Raw genomic sequence first — 12,096 nt, 5'->3', positions numbered from 1 at the left:
GTTAGTCTTTAAAGTACTACATAGTCCTGTATTTTGTTTCATCAAATTCAAAAGACTGGAAGTGATTTGCAGCTGTGTCAGCCAGTAGCTCCATTGACTTAAATCAAACTATGCTCATTTACCCACCTATAAATCTGGCTCATATGGGAGATTTTTTTTATTTAGGGGGGCAAACACTGATCTGGAAATAATACACTGTAATATCTATTGCTAAAACATTACACATTGCATTCCTAAAAGGAAGCTGTAAATTTAAAATATATATATATTTTCTAATGGTTTACATCAGTTATGTTTTTCTTAGCTGATTTTATTCTGCTTAACATAACCTGCAGTTTGTTGTGAATGATGATTTTCCCCAAATATTCTTTGTCAATAGCCAGTCTAGTTGAATCTGACTGCACAAGGTATGAATTTAGCACAAAAGAACATTTAAAATGTGTGAGTTTTCATGGCAGTCAAAGTGCCACCTTATTTTTTTATTAACGAAAGTCTGTGAAACTGACTATTTATGATTACCCGAGGAATGCATATTCTGTCATTCACCATGTCTGACTGTTCCCTAGAAGATGGCAAATAGTTAATCACTTATGCTTTTTGACTATCTAATGCAAGAAACTAAACAAAGAGTTGAAATAAGGCTGTTTTACTTGTACAGAATTTTAAAGTGACTAGAAGAAAAATTAGATTAATGGTCAAAAAAGACCACTGTGATTGTCTAGTCTGATGACACAAGCACAACACAGGAACTATCCTGAATTAATTATTGTTTGTGCTACAGCAGCAGTTTTCAATCAGGGGTCTGGGACCCCCAGATGGGCCATGAGCAGGTTTCAAAGGGTTCACCAAGATAAACCAGACAGCAGGATCAGCATTAGACTCACTGGGGCACAAAGCAAAAAGTTGAAGCCCCAGCACCGGGGCAGAAACAACTTAATTTTGCAGGGGCCTCTGTGGCATGGGACTGTGGACAATTGCCCTGCTTGCTACCTCCTAGCACTAATCTATTGAATAAGCAGAAAAACAGTTGGGGTGTGTCTACACTAGCATTATTTCGAAATAACAATGTGAGCGTCTACACAGCCATTACGTTATTTCAAAATAATTTCAAAATAACATGGCTTATTCTGAAATCTGAAAACCTAATTGTATGAGGAATAATGCTCATTCAGAAATAGCTATTTCAAAATAAGGCATGTGTGGACACTACATTGCTGGTATTTCGAAATAGCCCCTCACCAGGGCCATTCTAAGTTATTCCTCCCCAGTGCTTCCTGGGTCTCTAACTCGAGATAGCATGTCTACATTAGGGAAGCCTGCTTCAGATTAATTTTGAGGCTTCCCTGCAGTGTAGATGTGTTATTCTGAAATAAGTTATTTTGGAATAACTACTTTGGAATAGCTTATTTCAAAATAGCCGTGCAGTGTAGATGTTGTATAGTATGTTGTGGCATGTTGGGGGTGAGGGGACTGAGTGCTCAGAAAAAAAAAGAGCCCCTGAAGTTGATCATATCATTTAGAAAAAATCAAATGTTGATTTAAAAATTGTAAGTGATGGAGAATCCATTACTACTTCAGGCTCACATCTTTCAAAAATTTACACATGCATGTAACTTTATGCTAAGGGAGAATTCACACTAATGCCAATGGGACTATGTCAAGGAGAAGTCCTGGCCTCTTGAAGTTAATGACAGTTTGGCCATTGATTTCAGTGGAAACAGGATTTCACCAATACTGTGTAAAGTTAAACATGTGCTTAGGTCTTTATAGGATCAGGATTTTATAATCAATTTCATTCTACAGATATCTGAACAGAGATAAAGCTGAAAGTACTAAGCCCACACTGATCTCTACAAAGCAGGAACTAGGATAGTCTCTGTGATTTGTATCACATTGAAAGCACTGTTAGCATTTTACATAATAATAACATCAACATATATATGGAAAACAGCTTCTTAAACATAAAGTTTAATACTGCCTAATAAATACCAATAAACATGCACAACAGGGAAGACACTATGAATTGGAACTAGTTTCTCAGTTAAAGTTAATCAGGCATGTTCACTGAAATCAACAAAGCTGCACATATTTACTCCAACTGAAAATCTGGTGCTATCCAAGAGCCAGAAGGCTAGCTTCACTTGGAAAAAAAGTGTTATTAACTATATGTCTGTTGTGTGTGCAATTTCAGTAATTAGGTGCAAATAGTAGTCTAGCCTGTGTGTAGATAGAACAATTCACAACATAAATCCCAGCCTAAGCACAAATATGGCATCATATAAAAATGAACACAAATAGACACACACAATCATTGTAAGTGGTCTCAAACCTGTGAAAACTCTCAGGCCCTGATACAATTTAATAGTAATACGAAGCACTAAGAAACATTCTAAAAATATGAAAGAAAAATCCTTCTTTTAAACCTTTACTGATTTAATTTGTTGCTTGAGAAGAACTTACAAATCTCTCCTTGCAGATTTATTTTAAGCCAAATTGTGAATCTCCCAACTAATATTTCAGTGGTGTTGTGACAACGCAGTTGGAATAATGTTCTGAACTGCTCCAGCAGCAGCTGTGATGACTTAGTGATGACTTTTAAGGACCATGGCTTAAAATTGGTTTGGGCAAGACCCCCCTGAATCCATGACCTATGGAAATTTGAGCAAGTGCCAAAACCATGGTGGGAGGGAAGGTAGTATTTGTTCCCCCTTCCCCAATTGGCACCACTGCTACCCCCCCCCCCAAAAAAAGATTATTATTTAATTCCAGTGGGTCAAACCTAACTGTCTATAGCTTTGATGAACATCAAAATATAGTATGAAGTACATTTGTTTTACCTACATGCTACTCACCAAGCCTAAGGAAAAAGTACAAGGTTGCCCTGAAAAAATAGTTGTTAGGTGTGTCTATAAATATTTACCTGTGATATGAGATACTCATCTAAAATAGCTTAATGTTGTATAGTAGCCAACATTCCTAATAAGTTAGAGCACTAATTTAGAATACATAATATTTTTATCTATGGATACTAATTCATCCAGAGGGAATCCAAATAAGCTTCAACAGGTCTGTACCAGGATCATAAATTAGCATGTTTCTACAAGAGAAAATTACAGTACCTAGACTGTAGGTATACTGAGATGTTTGTTCCTGATACAGGCTAAATTCCCAGTTCTGCACTCCATACTGATGTAACGCACCCACTGAAATAACTGTTGGTTTTAGTGAGTAAATACTTTACGCCCTATATCTTAACCTCACACACCTCCTTTGCCCCCGTATTAATTGTAATAATGAGAACACTGAAGGTTAATTCTTTAAACTAGCAGACAATACTTCAATTACAAAGTTTCAAGTATCTGTGTTCTAGAATGAAGGAAATTATTAACTGAGAGCCAGGATGATAAATTCCTGGCTCAAATAGAGCTAAGCGATATAGTATGTAACAGGCAGATAGTAGTTAGAAAGATTACGAAATGCTGGCTTTCCCTGTGTTAATGTAGGGTTCTGAGCAGCAAAGAAGAAACATGAGCAAATGATCTGAATATTGATATGGAGTAGAGGAGTGAGCAACAAAGATCATGTGAAGAATGTGCATGTTAGAACCATGCTCGGAGTCATACTCATAAAGGAAAAAATGACATGTAAAGCTCAGTCCTGACAACTGCATAGGTAGGAGAGAGCAAGACTGAAGGAAAAAGATAGAGCTGTAGATCCAAGAAGTGATGGGATATTGAAAGGAAAGGTAGGTTAGCATGTGGTGTGATAGAGGATAATGGCATTGAACAGAGCATTTTGAAGAGAGAGGACTTGTAGAGAGGACTCCATTTGTTGAAGTGACATAAAAAATACGGTAATGTTATACTTATTGTAAAGTTGAGTTCATCCCTGTTTTCTGTTTCAGCTTTTTCATGCAGTGCTCTTTGTCAATGCCAGTACTGCTACCAGCTATTGATGACAGGTATCTGAGGGTGCATCTACACCTTCTGTTATTTCGAGATAACTAGCGTTATTTTAAAATAGCAATGCAAGCATCTACACAGCCATTCAGTTATTTTGAAATAATTTCAAAACAATAGATGTCTTATTCCAAAATCAGTAAACCTCATTCTACAAAGATTACTGCCTATTCCACATTAGCTATTTTGAAAGAAGGCGTGTGTTGACGCTCCACTGCTTCTATTTCAAAATAGCCCCTCACCAGGGCCATTCTAAGTTATTCCACCCCAATGCCTCCTGAGGCTTTAAATCAAGATAGCACATCTACATTAGGGACTAATTCTCAGGCTTCCCTGCAGTGTAGACATGCTATTTCGAAATAAGCTATTTTGGAATAACTATATTAGAATAGCATATTTCAAAATAAGTGTACAGTGTAGACGTACTCCAAATGTGCAGTAGGCCTCTCTACAGCTGATGATTGTTGATATCACTCATTAAATTAGGAGCAAGCACTTGGATTAACACTAACAAATTAGTGACTATCCAATGAGATAGCTTATACAAGTTGTGAACTATAGCTTTCAACCCTTTTACTGTGGCTAACTTTCTTTATTTACATTATTTTTTCATTGTTAATTTACTATGTTTTACATTAATAGCCAGTGTTCTTTTGCTCATTCTTACGTCAAACAGTGCCTTGTACTTCATGATTGGTTCCATAGGGAACAAGAGTCTCTGTTGGCCAGGAAGTCTCACTTCTCTCTTACCTACACAGGATATGAGCCAGTGACTGCAGGAATCAAATTCTCAATGGACTTCCCTGTGTTTTGCATACTGGAACAGATACCCCCTGCATCAGATTGCAATACCATTTTGCTCATCTATTTATCTACCCAAGTTGAAAGGACACTCAGATTTGGCCCAACCATCATCTGTACCGAGGGCAGCCAATTCCTATTTCAGTGTTGTTGTGACATTGCAGCCAGAACAATGCTCTAAATTGTTCCGGTAGCAGCTGTGCTGATTTAGTACAGGACCATGGCTTCAAAGGGCTGGGGCAAGACCCCCTGAATCCAGGACGTATGGAGGCAGTATGTGATATATTTGTTGGAATCAGTCTAGACCATGGATTCAAGCAAGCACTGAATGCAATCCTGGTCCACTGCAGACAAAATGAGTTTTGCCATTGACTTCAGCAGAACTAGCCATGTGGATATGGCTGAATATGGGTTTCAGTGGCTGTAGGTTTGGCACAACTTTCGGAAGAGGTGTATAGAGCAGAGGTGGTAAAATAATTCCAAAAGTGACTTGGTTCCATTTTTCCAAATACAAGAATTGAGTATGGGTCAGTTTTATTTGTTTGGAAAAATGGAAGCAAGTCACTTTTTGAATTATTTTACCACCTCTGCTCTACACGCCTCTTCCGGCAACCCCCATTCCCCATGAATGCCAGATAACAGAGTTTTCACTGACGGGAAGGAGGGCAAAGAAAGCAATCATCCAGGATCATGGGCTGATTTAAAATGGCCAAGAGCCCCCTGACTACTGCTGGCACTGAAGTCAGGCTAAAAGCGGGGCTTCCTGCCTGCTCACATGCTACACTGCTCTGGAAGTAGCCAGCATAGTCTTGCAGCCCTTGTGAGTGGAGAATTTCCACATCCTTTCCCTACCCTGAATGCTGACTCCACAGCTCCCATTGACTGGGACCTGTGGCCAATGGGAGCTATGAGAGTGATGTCTGCAGGCAGTGGTGTATGGAGACGTGTTCTCCCCCCCTCCCTCCCCCTCTCGCATGTAGGAGCCACTGCCAGACCGGTCTGTCAGTCCAAACTTCCTCACAGAAGCTGTGCCCTGAACCCAGCCTCGGAATCAGCCTTCTCCTCTTCCCCAGCCTATGGAATGCCTGCAACCTACCTCCCAGGGTCTGCCGTTTCACTGCTCCTGCACCCAAGTTTCCTCCCAGATCTTGACCCCTCGCCCACTCTTATATTCAAACTCCTTCCTAGAGATAGCACCCTGAGTATAAATGTGCCGAACTCAAGGAAATAAGAATTTAAACATGTGAGGTACATATACCTGTCTTTACTTCAATTACAACAATGCAGGAATTGGAAATAAGGTAATAACAGCCTTCCTCCTTCACTATTAAATAAAACGTTAAATTGACAATGGATTACAGAAAAGACAAGAGCTAGCTACCATCCTAGGCCACAGGATTGTGATCAAGAACTCTTTTTTTTTTTTCAAGTTCAAGTATGTTTGGATGTGGGCCTCTAATTTAGTCACATTATATAACTGTGACTTATAGCTTCAGGCAAAGCCATTTAATTTATTTATTTGTCTAATTGAAAAACATAAATTTAATATTTTAATAACATGTATTCATTTGTTCCAGAATGACATTCATTCTATTATCCGTCCAGCTGATATAATTTAGTACAATTGTAAATATATTAATTCAATAATTTTATATATGCATTTTGTGAATTTTGTTAAGAAAATCGTGTACATGTGAGTGTGTATAATTTTGAAAATTAGCCAGGGAACTTGCTTTGGAAGGCATGATAAACCTGGTAAAGGCACCTCTTTGTGATATCCACTAGGAAAGGGCATGTCTAGCGGTATAGTTCCATGAAATTTGCTATGATGAAGCTGTCAAAGTATAACATTGGAGGAAACAGTGCTTGAGCAAAATAATGGATAGCTTAGAGCAGTATTGCAGATATATTATGATAAACTGGTCAGCCACAAATCTAAGGACTCATGATCAAACGCTGGTTCAATACCTGGCCAGAGAAACCACATAAAGAATGGAAAGAGAAAGAAAAGCATGCCAGTTTGGTTGTTGCCTGGACAAACAGGGGCTGCATTCATCACTCAGAAACCAAAGCAGAGCTGGAAAATGTGTAATCAGAACAAACACAAAAATAACCATGTACAGAACAAGGCATTATGTGATGAAATTGACACAGTTATGGCACCACTGGAAAATATATCAGACTGGAGAACTTGTAACAATTGCATTGGAATTGAAAAGATATGGCTGCAAAATTATTGGACCAAAAGAAGATGGAAAAACAAGGGAGAAATATATAATGAAGAATATAGGATAATTACCTCAAAAAAGATGATGGAAAATACTATGAAACTGCATTGGTACTCAAGTCAAAGGTAAGCCATCTTTGATGGTATTAAACATCTAGGCAAGAATCATAATGAAATCCCATGCAATTACAGCAGCACAAATATATGAACCAACCTCAATAGCATCCAAGGAAGAAATTGTATAATGTTCTACAGACACAATACAAGAAGTTACAAGACAAGGCACGTTACTGGTGTTAGAAGATTTTAATGCAAAACTAACAGAATTCATGTACTTGAGTAATAGGCAGATTTGGATTAGGGGAAGATAATGAAAGAGAAGAAAGGCTACTAAATTTCTACCTGAGAAACAATGTGCTGAAAATGCACACACTATTTCAACAAAGAAATCTGCAAAGGAAATGGACATAGGAATCACTTGATTTGCAAACAAAGTACATGATAGATGCAGATGGAAATAAAGTGTATTGTCATGCAGCTCTTCTGAGGCCAATATGAGTGAGTACTGGCATCAATAAGGTTGCATCTGAGAGCAATCAAGAAGTGTAGAGGAGAACAAAGAAGTATGGGGAAATAGAGCTTACAGAGGAATAGCTGGGATTTAGCTTACAGATCAGTTATTTGTGACAAGATATATTGGAGAAATACATAGAACTGAACTGAACCTGTTACAACATCATAGACTTAATGCAGGCTTCTGATCATGGCAGATTATGAGAACATATGGCATCTATAGCAAGTTGTTGATTGAAAGTTCACAAGAAGCTGACAGAATGGTTCAGGGTAACTACAGGAGTGAGGCAGTGATGCACATTGTCACCAGATGTGTTCAACTTGGCACTAGGAACAGCTGTAAATTGAAAGATAAAATGGGAAGTGTCAGATACAGTAGGACAGAGCATAATCTTAGATTTGCAAATGATGTTGACCTCACAGCATTGACCAAGAGGATTTACAGAAAAAAAAAGTGACGAGGTAGAAAGGTCTCAGAGGTATAGCTATGTTAGTTTGTATCTGCAAAAGCAATAGGGAGTCCGGTGATACCTTAGAAACTAACAGAGGGTATGTCTACACTGCCACCCTAGTTCAAACTAGGGTGGCAGTGTAGACATACCCAGATTTATTAGGGCATAAGCTTTCATGGGTAAAACACACTTCATCAGATAAATTGAAATGGAAGTTACAGAGGCAGGACTATATATAGTGTGTTAATAAGGCTAATCAAGTCAGGGTGTAAGAGGCTGATTCACAGCATTTGGTGCGGAGATATGAATATCAAAAAGAGGGAAATGCTGGTTAACGTGCTGTAAAAGTTCCACAGGACTCCTTGTTGTTAAGGTAGACCGGGAGAGCAGAATATTTAGATTGTTGATCGGCATGGAAAAGACAAAATGATAGCAACTGGAAGACAAAAGAAAGAAGTAAAGACAAAATTGGAAGACAAAGATCTAGAAAAAGTGGGAAAATATCTGTATCTTGGAGGACCAGTATTGAAGAAAGGAAATTGTTAATATAACCCCCAAAAGAAGAATTTGGACTAACTTCTACTTGCATTTGGAAAATTCTGCAAGATTTGGAAAGCTAAAGCCATTTTGATCAAAACAAAAATGTATGAGACAGCAGTTGTGCCAATATTGCTGTATGGGCTGGGATGCTGAAGTATGAGGAAAGTCAATGGATGAAATACATTGACTGCCAAAATGAACTAGCAGAAGGGGAAAACTGTGAAAGTTCCAAGACTGCAGAAAATAAATTAACAAAGAGATAAGAAAATGGGTAGGACATGAAACAGTGCTGTTACAGCAGAGTCAGGGAAGATAGTTGCCATGATTTGAACACGTGTCAAGAATGGACTTGGAAAGGACATCATACATACGGAGGTGAGCTTGAGATGAAATTTAAAATGAGAGAGGAAGGCTGGGTGAGATGTTTTCATACCTTTCTTTATTCTCAGTCTCTTGTTCTGACCAAATCTGGATCCATCTGGGTATGTTACAAAGCCTGTCTTTTTTCTCAGGTGTCAGGGAATGAGCAGCACGTGTGTATTCTGGCACAGGGCAAGGGTGAGTGTTTTGAGAAGTGCAATAATGTGTGAAGATTTTGAGGCACTTTTAATTATCTGAAGAAATGTCAGACGTTTGGATAGTTTATTTGATGTTATATTAACATTGTGATGTTGTACTCAATAATCTGAATTGATCAAAATCATAATGACTGGAATTTAGAATGGTTTGAAAAGTCCATCAGGCAAGCAATCATGATTTTACAGGTAGGACCAGATTCACAAAATGGGAAAAAAATTAAACATGAGCCTACATGGTCAGATACCTGCCTTTTAGAAATGTGCTCAATCCAGAGTGACAGGTCAGTTACCCATGACCTCCACTGGAAACAATAGCTATTTTGCAAACAAGTGTTTCTTTTACCCTTAATCACACAGGTGTTATGCTGCTGTGAGACACGTTGTTCTGTTGTGTCTCATGATGCACTGTTATACAGCTAAACCAGACTGACCTGCACATACACAAATCCTTTGTAATTGCATTGGAAACATAACTCCTTCTTTGGCACACCCTATTGATATAGTCAGATTAAATGGCATCATAGGGTTTCAAGTGAAAGGATTTTATGGGTAATACTAGAGGAGCTAAATGTATGTTTAAGTTCCTTCTCTTGATTTTGGGCTTTGGTGTGTTAAATAGCACAACAAAGCCCATGCTATGATCTCAGCATTTCTACTTTTAAATTGTGACTCACCTAGTATCATTCTTCCATCAGAAAATAGCAGTTAATTAAAAAAAATCAAGCAGCCATATCCTCAAGTACTTACTAAGATTAGCCATTACTTAGGTCTCTCCCATTCCACTACAAAATTCTTATTGTTCATTATGAAGGTTACTATGCACACAGTATTTACAAATGTTAACACAAGCTACCTTGGATGTTTTTTTTTAAGTGTTTAATGGGAAATTTCCCATTTGGAAAGAAAACAAATTTAGGAATGTAGCTATTCTATATGAAGTGGAAATTCTGGCTCCTTCACAATGCTTCGTACAATATTTTCTTCTGCCTAAGCTGGTTAGTGCCTCTGAGTAGTAAGGAGCACATAGTATTCTTGCTAGACTCTGCTTAGTAGTTCAGAGAGAGAGAGAGAGACAGAGAGAGAGAGAGAGAGAGAGTTTGTGTGAAAGAGATATGTGAGAAAGAGAGAAAGAGAAGTCTTTTTCTCTTCCCAATCACCTTTCAGAAAAACTGCACGGCTGGCCTTACCATGAGGCGAACTGAGATGATTGGGGGGCACCACTAGCACCCAGAGTGTAGGAAATTGTGTCTTGCTAGTGCATATGTATTCTCTCTGCTCTAGATGCACAGTACCATGAGAGAACAGGAGGAAGGCAAAATTGAGACCTTTCAAAGTTTTGGCCCAAGCAAGATGGTATGGGGGCGTCATTTGAGCTCACCGCCTCAGGTGCTAAAATGTTGTGAGCCGGCCCTGAAAAACTGGCTCTGAGAAGCTTGGAAAAGGGAAGAGAAAAGCATTGTTATGAGAATATAAAACTGGATACTTTCAGCGTTGACTAATTTTGGCCTGACATCCCACCCATATTCATCTCTCTTTTCTGCATGATGAATTTTGAAGAGCGATTCATTAATCGCCAACAAAAATATCACAGACCTAAAAATATAATGCTGCCTGCATTTCCAGAAATGTTTAGCTTTTAGATCTCTGGATTGTAAAATTCCTCAATATCTGTAAAATTGTATTTTGACTTTATTTAATTTGGTTTAATTGGATCACTTATGATACATTTAGATGGAACACTTTCTTAGAATAAAAAAGTTGCAAATTGTGCAAGTAAGTCCTCAGGAAATATTTCTGGTATTTTTGGAAGAGGTAACTGGGCAAAATCCAATTACATAAACTGTGGAAAATTAGCAAATGGAATATCAAAATGAGCAAGCTCACTAGTCTAATCATATTTTTTTAAAAAAAAATTGAACCAAAAACTCGAAATACAGCAAACAAGATCTTAGTGATCTGCATTTATCTATTTAGTTGACGCACTGGTTGGAGTTTACATCGTGGGTTCTATTTTGATTTTTCCTCTGCTTGTTATATTTTGGGCCATTTGACAATGCTTTACATTTGGAATCCTATTTTATTTCATTCCTAATTACTGGTATCATAAGTTAAAGTCTAAGTTTTATTTTGGAAGTGAGGGTGTTTAAATGCTGAATATGTGTCTGTTTTCTGATACTCAAGGATAATTCTAAACTGGAAAGCTAGGGCCTGATCCTAAGTTAATTGAAGTCAATGGGCTTTGGATCAGGCATGAGCTGTGTTACCTAAGTTTTGACAGCTCAGTCTATGTATATAACAGCCTTATCCATCTAGAGACTTTGTAATATATCCTCTGCTAAATATGTTTTTTTAAATGTAGCTTATGTTAAATTATGTAATGGTGACGTGCCAAGAGTTTCCTTATAATTTAATGGCTGATGACTTACTCATTATTGAAATTAAATATATCACAAGCTATACAAGGCCTTCCATCGACCCAAAGAAAATTATCATTAAAAGGGAATTCATTGCAAGCCATTATAAGGTTAATAAACAGAGACATTTCAACAAAATTGGATAAGGTGTGTTTCCTACTGCATGACATCATGTGAAACTCACCCTTTTTACAGCTTATCCTTTCACTATGTAATTGTCTACACACAATAACATTGTTTTCTGAAAATGCTTTTACTAACAATGGAATTTCTCGCAAACTTGTAAGTACTTGGGAGAGAAGATTCATGGTTTATTGCCTGAATTCAGGAAATACAGAAGGAAATCTTTCAGATAATTCAGTTTAAATGCACCCAAGAGCTTTCTTTTCGTGTTCTATAGTTGCGGCTGTGTTTTTCTACCCGATTAAAGCTCCATAGCCAAAAACGCAAAAAGAATGTATATGCAAATGTGAGTACAGTGCATGTGCATGTGATTTCTACACCTACCCTTCTTAATTGCATCTGCTCCGGTAACACACATTATGGCATTAT

The sequence above is a fragment of the Pelodiscus sinensis genome, chromosome 2 (assembly GCF_052426305.1).
Source record: "Pelodiscus sinensis isolate ZL-2025 chromosome 2, ASM5242630v1, whole genome shotgun sequence".
In the NCBI taxonomy this organism is placed as follows: Eukaryota; Metazoa; Chordata; order Testudines; family Trionychidae; genus Pelodiscus; species Pelodiscus sinensis.
This window is presented reverse-complemented; position numbering follows the sequence as displayed.